Below are 11,364 nucleotides of genomic sequence, written 5' to 3'. Positions count from 1 at the left end.
CAAATTCATTTTATCTATTTTTTCTTTTGTAGTCTGTACTTTTGGTGTTATATCTAAGAAATCATTGCCAAATCCAATGTCATGAAGCTTTCTCCCTTTGTTTTCTTCTGAGAGTTTTTATTTTTAGTTCTTACTGGACTTGTGTTAGTTTCCATTTCAGATTGTTTATTGCTGGTGTTTAGAAAGTACAGTTGATTTTTGGGTGTTGATTCTGTATTCTGGAACTTTACTAAATTTTTTTATTAGCTCTGTGTGTGTGTGTGTGTGTGTAATCTTTAGGGTTTTCTGTGTGTAAGATCACATGACTTGGTGGTGGTTTCATGGTGGTGGGCTTCCCTGATGACTCAATTAATAAAGAATCCTTACCTGTAATGCAGGAGATGTGGGTTTGATCTTTGTGTTGGGAAGATCCCCTGGAGAAGGAAATGGCAACCCACTCCAGTATTCTTGCCTGAAAAATCCCATGGACACAGGAGCCTGGCAGGCTACTGTCCATGGGGTCAGAAGAATTGGGCACAACTTAGTGACTAAAACCACCACTACCAAGATCACATCACTTGGGAATAGAGATAATTTTACTTCTTCCTTTCCAATTTTGATTCTTTTTGTTTCTTTCTTTTGCCTAATTGCTCCAACTAGAACTTGCAATGCTATGTTGAATAGAAGTGGTGAAAGCAGGCATCCTTGTTTTTGCTCTTGTCCTAGAGGGAATGCTTTCAGTCTTGTACCTCTGAGTATGATGTTGGCTGTGGTTTTTTCATATATGGTCTATATCTTGAAGAAGCTCCCTTTTATACGGAGTTAAACGGATTTTTTTTTTTCTTTAAATGATGAAATGGCGCTGAATTTTGTCAAAGGTTCTTTTTTGTATCACTGGAGATGATAATGTAGTCTTTCCCTTCATTTTATTCCTGTGATATAGTACATTGCTTGATTTTCATAAATTGAACTGTCTTTTGCATTCTAAGAATAAATCTCACTTGTTTATAGTGTATAATCATTTTAATGTGTTGTTATTTATTTATTTGAAATAATTTGACATACAACATCCTATAAATTTAAGGTGCACAACAAGTTCATTTCATACATTTATATGTAGCCTATTATTCTTCTTTAGGCTATATATAGCTTAAAATTCTTCGAGAGATGGGAGTACCAGACCTCTTTACCTGCCTCCTGAGAAATCTGTGTGCAGGTGAAGAAGCAACAGTTAGAACTGGACATGGAAAAATGCACTGGTTCCAAATTGGGAAGGGAATACGTCAAGGCTGTATATTGTCATCCTACTTACTTAATTTATATGCAGAGGACAACATGAGAAATGCCAGGCTGAATGAAGCATAAGCTGGAAACAAGATTGCAGAGAGAAATAATAACCTCAGATATGCAGATAATACCACCCTTACGGCAGAAAGCGAAGAGGAACTACAGAACCTCTTGATGAAAGTGAAAGAGGAGAGGGAGAAAGTTGGCTTAAAACTCAACATTCAAATAACGAAGATCATGGCATCCAGTCCCATCACTTCATGGCAAATAGATGGGGAAACAATGGAAACAGTGACAGACTATTTTCTTGGGCTCCAGGATCACTTCAGATGGTGATTGCAGCCATGAAAATAAAAGATGCTTGCTCCTTGGAAGAAAAGCTATGACCAACCTAGACAGCATATTAAAAAGCAGAGACATTACTTTGCCAACAAAGGTCCGTCTAGTCAAAGCTATGGTTTTTCCAGTAGTCATGTATGGTTGTGAGAGTTGGACCATAAAGAAAACTGAGCGCTGAAGAATTGATGCTTTTGAACTGTGGTGTTGGAGAAGACTCTTGAGAGTCCTTTAGACTGCAAGGATATCACACTAGTCAGTTGTAAAGGAAATCAGTCCTGAATATTCATTGGAACAACTGGTGCTGAAGCTGAAGCTTGAATACCTTGGCCACCTGATGTGAAGAACTGACCCATTAGAAAAGATCCTTATGCTGGGAAAGATTGAAGGCAGGAGGAGAAGGGGATGACAGAGGATGAGATGGTTGGATGGCATCATCGACTTGATGAACATGAATTTGAGCAAGCTCCAGGAGTTGGTGATGGACAGGGAGGCCTGGTGTGCTGCAGTCCATGGGGTTGCAAAGAGTCGGACACGACTGAGCGAGTTAACTGAATATGCTGAATTTGGTTTGTTAAATTCATGGATGTTTGTAGCAATAGTCATAAGGGATACTGGTCTGTAGTTTTTTGTATGTTGGTTATTTTGCAGTGTCTTTGTTCTTGCGTGCTTGCATGCTCAGTTGCTTAACTCCTGTCTGACTCTTTGCAACCTTATGGACTGTACCCTGCCAGGTCCCTCTGACCAGGGGATTCCCCAGGCAAGACTACTGGAATGGGTTGCCATCCCCTCCTCCAGGACATTTTCTCAACCTAGGGATCAAACCTACATCTCCTGCTGCAGGTAGATTCTTTACCTCTGAGCCACCAGGGAAGCTCCATCTTTGTTGTTGGTATTAAGTTAATCCTGCATCATAAAGTGAGCTAGAAATTGTTCTCTCTGTTCTGATTTTTTTGCAAGAGTTTGAGAAGGATTGGTGTTAATTCTTCTTGCAATATTTGATAGAACTCACAAATGAAGCCATCTGGTCCTAGGCTTTGCTCTGTTGGGAGGTTTTGATTGCTGATTTAATTTCCTTAGTAAGTTATAGGTTTATCTGTCTCCTGTTTCTTCATGAGTCACTTTCATTTGTTTCTAGGAATTTGTCAGTTTCATCTAGTTTATCTAATTTGATGGCATACAATTATTCACAGCGTCCTCAAAATCCTTTTATTTCTGTAAAATAGTTTAAAGTGTTACTATTTTCATTTCTGATTTTAGGAATTTGAGTCTTTATTTTCCCCTTAGTCAATATAGGTAAGGGTTTGTTAATTTTGTTGATCTTTTCAAAGAACCAAGTTTTGATTTTTATTTTCTTTTTATAGTTTTTATTTTACTTATTTCCACTCTATATTATTTCCTTCTACTAGTTTTGAGTTTAGTTTGCTTTGTTTTTCTAGTTTCTCAGAGTTTGATTTGAGATCTCTTTTAACGGATGCTTTTGTAGTTATAAATTTCCATCTTAGAAAATAAAAAATAGTTACAAACCAAAATTGCAATAATTCTGGCTTTTATGTTTGTCCATGTATTCACCTTCACTGGAGATCTTTATTTCTTCTTACTTCTTTAAGTTACTGTCTAGTATACTGTGTCTAGTGTACTGTCTGCTGTGTCTTTTTATTTCCATTTAAAGGATTCCCGTTAACATTTCCTGTAAGACTGGTCTAGTGGTAGTCAGTTTTTGTTTTTTTTGTGCATGTGTGTTAGTTGCTCAGTCGTGTCTGACTCCTTGCCACCCCATGGACTGTAGCCCTCCAGGCTCCTCTGTCCATGGGATTCTCCAGGCAAGAATATCTGGAAGTGTCTTAATTTCTCCTTCATTTTGGAAGGACAGTTTTGCCATATATAAAATTCTTGTTGAAAAGTTTTTCTTTTGGCATTTTACATCATTCCACTGACTTCTAGTCTTCAAGGTTTTGACTGAGCCACTGTTAGTGACCTTACTGAGAATTCCTTATTCATGATGTTACGTTTCTCTAGCTGCTTTCAGGATTCTCCCTCTATCTATGTCTGTCAACAGTTTGATTATAATGTGTTTGGTGTGGGAGTTTACTTTATGTGCAATACATTAAGCTTTTTAGATTTGTAGATTTTAAGTATTTTGTCATATCTGCATTGTTTTCAGGCATTATTTCTTCAAATAATCTGCCATTTTCTCTCTTCTTCTAAGACTCCCATAATTTTTCAGAATTTGGTTTATTTTTAGAATTTCTATTTTATTGATATTCTTATTTTGTTCATAAGTTATTTTCCTGATTTCCTTTATTTTTTGTCCACATTTTCCTTTAGCTTTTTGAGCATATTTAATACCTTTATTATGAAGTCTTTGTCTAACAAGTCCAATGTCTGGACTTTTATGAGGGTGGTTTCTGTTAGTTCATTTGCTCTTTGTAAAGGATTATATATTTCTCTTTTTTTTTTGTATGATTTTTTGTTACTGAAAATTAAGCGTTTGACAACTATAATGTGGTAACTGGAAATCAGATTTTCCCTCTTCCTGAAGGTTTGCTGTTTTTTTTTTTTTTAAATTATTATTGCAGTAGGCTGTGATAGTCCACTTGCTTTGAGATTTTTCCACACTGTTTTGCAAAGACTATTCCTGATTGTGTGTGCTCATGAAAGTGTTTATTCCTTTAGCTCATGTTCAGCTAATGTTTTGACGGAGTTCCTTGAATGCCAGGAGCTAAACAAACAAAACAATAACAAAAACTCACAAAACAGAAAAGCAGAAAAATACAAGATCTAACTACTTCTCTCAGCCTGCAGCTTGGCTCTAAGATGCTCCTGCAATACTTAGGTAGGCTTGCTCTGATCCTAGGAATCAGTCCAAAGTGAAAACTTAGGGACTCTTAAGTCTTTTCCGGGTATGCATCTTGTTTGGGCTTTCTAAATTCCACATCTTATAGACAGCTGTTTTTGAATGTTCTAATTTCCCAGAGAGTCTCATCCTAGTACCCTCCCATTCTTAGTCTGTTGGTTTCCCAGGCATCTGAGTCTATAGTTCACCTTGCATCTTTTACAAGCAGTACCCACTGCTTTTTCCATCTAAGTTCCAAGTTAGGCAAATTGAAGATGAAAGTCTTGTGTTGGTAGTACAAGGATTCCCCAGAGAGGTCAGATCAGATGTACATGATGGTTTTCAAATAAGGTCTGCTTTGCTCCCTTGTTAAAGAGAAGAACTGGCAACAGGGCTGCTGCTGCGCCGGGATAGAAAGTGAAAAAAAGTGTAAGTTGCTCAGTCGTGTCTGACTCTGTGACCCCATGGACTGTAGCCCACCAGGTTCCTCAGTCCATGGGATTTTCCAGGCAAGAATACTGGAGTGGGTTGCCATGCCCTTCTCCGGGGGATCTTCCTGACTCAGGGTTGAACGTGGGTCTCCTGCATTGCAGGCGGACTTTTTCTCTGATCTGAGCCATCAGGGAAGCCCTAGGAAGGTGAAAGCATGAATAAAAATGTCCCAAACTTTCCTATCATTTTGAAGATGGCTTTTCTTGATTGGATGTTTGCTTGGTTGCTATAAGCATTTGACTGTTTTCCGGAGCAACAACAAAGTTGGTCCTGACATTTTCTTGTCTCTCTCTTTCTCTCTCGGGGCTTCCCTGGTGGCTCAGATGGTAAAGCGTCTGCCTGTAATGCAGAAGACCCAGGTTCAATCCCTGGGTCGGGAAGATCCCCTGGAGAAGGAAATGGCAACCCTCTCCAGTACTCTTGCCTGGAAAAGTCCATGGACTGAGGAGCCTGGTAGGCTACAGTCCATGGGGTTGCAAAGAGTCGGACACGACTTAGCAACTTGACTTTTCTTTCTCTCTCTTTGGATCTTTTTGTGGGAGAATGAGAGCTTGGAGTTTCCTAGTTGATCGTTTTTCTTACCACTCATCTATTTAGCCACAGTCTTTTTATAGCCTGATCTTGCAAGTGATACACCATCACTTCTGTCATGTGCTGTTCGTACAGACTCACCCTGGAACAATGTGGGGCGAACTACACAAGAGTGTGAATCCTAGAGGTGGGGATCACTGGACATCATCTTGGAGGTTGCTTACCACAGGCTAGGACCAGAACTTTCCTCCAAAGTGATTTGGGTTGAGGCCGCAGCATTTTAGACATTCAAACTAGAACTTTGGTTTGGAAAGCTTTAAGAGAAGGTGTTTAACTTAGATAAAAATGATTACTGTTTGCCTGGCCTGACACTGATACTCTGCTAGATATTGGACTTCCTAGAATGAGTCAGGCATAGCTTTGGCCTTTGAGGAACTCCCAGACAGCTGCATAGCAGAATGACTCAGTCCTATACAGAGGGCTAGGGAAACATGAGGAGTAAACTTCACTCAACCTGGGGTGAGGAACGTTCCAATTCCAAATGATACCTGGACAGAACTTAGAAGTGAGCTGGAGAGAGAGCTGTGGCTGTGTTGGAAAGCTTTCTAGGGAGAAGGAACTATGTGAGGATAGGTTGGAGGCTAGTAATGAATGCCATATTATGAAAGTGAAAGAAATTGTTAGTTGCTCAGTCGTGTCCAACTCTGTGACCCCATGGACTGTAGCCCACCAGGCTCCTCTCTCCATGGAATTCTCCAGGCAAGAATACTGGAGTGGGTTGCCATTCCCTTCTCCAGGAGATCTTCCTGATCCAGGGATTGAACATAGGTCTCCTGCATTGCAGGCAGATTCTTTACTGTCTGAGCCACCAGGAAAGCAAAAAATTCAGTAATGAATGCAATATTATACTTTCTGAGAAACAACTCACACAGTTAAATTAGAAACCAGATGGTAAAATATGGATAATTTAAGTTTTGTTGAAAACATGCACAAGGTATTATGGGAACTGTTCAGAACTTCATCAGAAGAGGTAGGATAGTCATGTCACAGGAGGTTCTTATGCTAATTTTGGGTGACTGAAAATTAGCTGGGTGGAGAGGTCACTTCTTGCAGGACGAAGGGCAGGTATAAAGCATAAGGGATGAGACTGTGATGTTTCCCTACGAGGAACTACCAAGGGGTTTATTATGACTGGTGTGGACGTTACGTGGGGTAGGGGGCTATACAGTGGAGGGAAGAGGTATTGAGGGGGTTGTGTCATAAAAGGCCTGTATCCTGTATCCTCAAGGGCTTGAATTATATTCCAAAGAGGACTGCCAGTGAGGTAGTAACATGATCATCACATAGTGTACAGGGACATGAGTATTCTTTATAGACCCTTAAAATAATGAGTATTTTTAAAATGTGAAAATCTTTAATTAATTTATTTATTGGCTGTGCCACATGGCTTGTGGGATCTTAGTTCCTAGACCAAGGATCAAACCCTTGCCCTCTGCAGTGGAAGCATGGAGTCCTAACCACTGGACCACCAGAGAACTCCCCCCAAATATTTTAAATTTAAAAATTAAACATTTTTTTCTCATTATAAAATCAACTCATGTTCATTACGGAAAGTTGGAAAATGCTGAGGCACAAAAGAGAAAAACCCATCAATATCACTGCTCCAAGGAACTGCTTGTTAACATTTCAGTGTAATTTTCCAAATATATTTATATATATTTAAAGATCAGTCTCCAACTGCACAGATATTTTGAAATTAAATTAGCAGTTTGCACTTTGAAATTAAAGTGTGATAAGATATCATCTACTTCTTAGTTGAACACCTAATTGAAATGTAAATTGAAAAAGTTAATTGAACACTTTGATAATAATTTTTTAAAACTTTTTTATTTTGTGTTGGGGTGTAGCCAGTTAACAATGTTGTGACAGTTTCAGGTGAACACTAAGGGAGTCAGCCATACACATACCTGTGTCCTCTCTCCCCCAAACTCCCCTCCCATCTAGGCTGCCACATAATACTTTTTTTTAGATAGACTGTTAGAAGCTGATCAAAGAATATACATATTTTATTCTATTTGCTATATATTGCTGCATTACTTTTGAAAAGAGATTTGTCAGTTGTGTTATTGGCATTTTTTGATGTTCATTCTTTGAATTGGTAATTTTTTTTTTTTTTGAATTGGTTATTTTTATTGAATCATTTTCCGTAGCATTAATGAGAGACTGTGCGAGCCCTCTAGTGGCCAAGCTAATTCCTGCAAAAATATTGTCAGTGGATTAAAAAGGAATTGAATTTAGTTTTCAAATCTTAATGGTAGAAAGAGGAGAGTGGCTAGAAATAGCTGATAAAAAAGGGATTATCCTGTAGTCAGGGAAGAGATGCCATTGGCTTTCCTTTCAAATTCTTGCTCATCTGCTGTTAGACTATGACATGTTTTGAATTTCACAGCTTTGTAAGATGAAGGTTAAGACTGTGTTAATTTCAAACAGGTTTACAATCAACTGATTAACTATTTTTGGTGTAAAAGCTAATACATATTGAGTACTTACTATGTATTAGGCAATACTGCAAGCATTTTACATGTAGCAATGCATTCTCCATGGCTATTATGAAATAATTACTATTCTTAATACCATTTTACTGACAGGAAATAGAATTTGAGTTTCTAAACACAGTTACTTATCACAAAGGTTAAATAAGTTGCCCAAGCCTGTATACCTAGTAAGTAACAGAGCCAAGATTCCAACCAGTGCCCTTAATTTCCCTGGTCGAATGCCTCCCTGGGAACTTGGTGTCCAAGAATGTTCTCATCCAGGATCGTTTCATAAAATAGAATCTTTATTTATGTAAGAAACAAACAGTAAAAACTATTGGTGTGATTGAGACATAAGCTTCTCTTCTAGCCATTTAAAAAAATGGAAATGGTATAGTATTGATGCTTCCTCAGTAGCTCAGCAGGTACAGAATCTGCCTGGCATGCAGGAGCTGCGGGAGAAGATTTGGTCCCTGGTCTGGAAGATGCCCTGGAGGAGGAAATGGCATCCCACTCCTGTATCCTTGCTGGGAAAATCCCATAGATAGAGGAGCCTGGTGGACTACAGTCCATGGGGTCGCAGATGGCGGCACAGACCACAATAGGCCTTCACTCTGCCTCTTGCCCTCTTCCTGCTGCTGCTGCTGCTGCTAAGTCACTTCAGTTGTGTCCGACTCTGTGCGACCCCATAGATGGCAGCCCACCAGGCTCCCCCATCCCTGGGATTCTCCAGGCAAGAATACTGGAGTGGGTTGCCATTTCCTTCTCCAATGCATGAAAGTGAAAAATGAAAGTGAAGTCACTCAGTCGTGTCCGATTCTTAGCGACCCCATGGACTGCAGCCTACCAGGCTCCTCCGTCCATGGGATTTTCCAGGCAAGAATACTGGAGTGGGGTGCCATTGCCTTCTGCCCTCTTCCTAGACCAGCTATAATCCCCACTTGATTTCTTCTGTGCTGTGTTTTCAGAGCCCCATCTGCTAGAGACTGTGTATTGTGTCCTACCATTCATACGGGGAAACCTAATCTTCAGTGTGATGATGTTTGGAACTGGTGTCTTTGGGAGGTGATTAAGTCGTGAGGATGGAGCCCTCATTAATGGGATTGGTGCCTTTATAAAAGAGATCCCAGAGAGCTCCTTTTTGTTCCTTCCACCATGAGAGGACACAGTGAGAAGACTGCTGTCTATGAACCAGGAGGAGGACTCTAAGCAGCTGGTGCCTTCATCTTGGATTTCCCATCTCCAGAACTGTAAGAAAGAAGTTTCTGCTGTCTATGGTATTCTGTCATAGCAGCCTAAACAGAGTAGGACAGCATCCCAGTGAAACCTGGAGGCTTGCAAATTCAATCTCCTTTTTGGAAGGATCCTTCAATTCACCTGGGAAGTAGGGGCTTCCCAGTAGTACCACCAGGAAACTGGTGGTAAAGAATACGCCTGCCAGTTCAGGCGACATGAGACTTGGGTTTGATCCCTGGATTGGGAAAATCCCCTGAAGGAGGGCATGGCAACCCACTCCAGTATTCTTGCCTGGAGAATTCCATGGACAGAGGAGCTTGGCGGGCTATGGTCCGTAGGGTCACAGAGGGTCTGAGACGACTGAAGCTACTTAGCATGCACACATATGCACTTGTTTAGAAGCATCCAACTGATATTTACTGAGCACCTTTATGCGTGCCAGGCACCGTGCTAGACCCAGACTTCAGTGACCAACCAACCAGACAAAACCCCCAAACTCCCAGGGCATTTAATTTTTTTTTTAAGGGGCGGGTCAGAAAAGATTTGTTTTATGTTTTTTTATATTTATTTTTATTGATGTATTTATTTTATTCTTTATTGCTTTATAACATCCTATAAGTTTCATGTGTACACATTATATTTCTAATTCCGTATACCACAACATGCTCCCCGCTGCAAGCCATTCCTTTGAAAGCTTTGCTTTCAATGTGGGCTTTTGATACCTTGCCAGTATGATATGCATTTGTGCCCTAACTGAATTACACTGTTTGATTAACTATTTTTAGGCATAAATGGCAGAGGAACAGTTAACCAGGCTGCTTCCTTTGTTCAGTTTCTAGCCATTATTATACAGTTGACACCTTTTACTCATTATGCCTTCCTTCTGCCCCTTCTCCTCTGATAAACACTACTCTGTTCCTGTATCTACATGTTTGTTTTTGTTCGGTTTACTCACTTATTTTGCTTGTTCTACATATGAATGAAATAATACAGTATTTGTCTTTCTCTGACATTTCACTTAGCATTAATACCCTCAAGATCCATTCACGTTATCACAAAAGGCAAGATTTCACCTTCTTTAAGGCTGAGTAGTATTTCACTGTAATATACCACATCTTTTCCCATTCATCTGTTCATGGACACTTCGGTTGTTTCTATATCTTCATTATAGTAAATGGCATTTCATTTTTAAAGCTTATGTTTGATACATTAATTTACACTATGGATTTGCACTACAATATTTCTAAAAATGTGTGTGTATGTGGAATTTTTCCATTACCAAATAGAAAAATCCACAAGAGAAATTTCTCCTTTTAAAAAGGGATCCTATTAAAAGTACATTATTTTTAAATGAATAATCTCACCTAAGTAATTTCATATATGTTCTATGTTTTCATGTTTGGTTTCCTAAAGAGATGCCTCTTAATATATGAGGAGAACTTTCTCGAGTAAATGTACATTGCATTTGGATCGAATGGTCATGCATTTGGAATTTGTGGTTAATCATGTTTCCCTGTGAGTCAGGCTCCTTTACACAGAAAATGTTTTCACCAGCTATGCAGTGATAAAAGATAACCACTAGTAGGCGCTGCGAGCCCATTCCTTTGAAAGCTTCGCTTTCAATGTGTACTTTTGATGCCTGTCCCCAAATACATTTGCCAGTATGATATGCATTTGTGCTTTAACTGAATCACATTGAGTTTGATTAACTATTTTTAGGTATAAATGGTAGAATAACAGTTAACCAGCCTGCATCCTTTGTTCAGTACACATCTGGGGTTTAGGACACTGGCCATTTCTCTAATCTTCCCCTTTAAATATCTTTAAATAAGAATAAGGTTGAGAAAAGTATGCTCAAACCACAGGAAAGACCATTCTTATATTTCTCATAATGGAAAGAATGTTGGACTTAGGGACAGAAGACCTGAATCAGATTTCAGGTGTACTTTACTATTAATAGCTCTGCTATATACTAGAGAAATGTGAAGAGATGGCAAAATTTTGTGAGAGAAAATTAACTGGAAAAACCTCTGTCCAGGAGGTCTGGGGATTCATTGTTCTCACTCATCTGCCATGACTGGACTCTGAGAGACTGTTTCTCACAACTAAAAGGATACCCGGAACAGTGGTAGA

At 39.3% G+C, this 11,364-nt stretch overlaps 1 non-coding gene across 1 annotated transcript; it reads left to right on the top strand.

The window, feature by feature from the left end:
- Positions 1–5,238: 5,238 nt before the first annotated feature.
- Positions 5,239–5,310, top strand: TRNAY-GUA. Its single transcript has one exon. It is a non-coding gene; the product is annotated as a tRNA-Tyr (tRNA).
- The last annotated feature ends 6,054 nt before the right edge of the window (positions 5,311–11,364 follow it).

The sequence above is a fragment of the Cervus canadensis genome, chromosome 7 (assembly GCF_019320065.1).
Source record: "Cervus canadensis isolate Bull #8, Minnesota chromosome 7, ASM1932006v1, whole genome shotgun sequence".
NCBI classification, from domain to species: Eukaryota; Metazoa; Chordata; class Mammalia; order Artiodactyla; family Cervidae; genus Cervus; species Cervus canadensis.
This window is presented reverse-complemented; position numbering and strand designations above follow the sequence as displayed.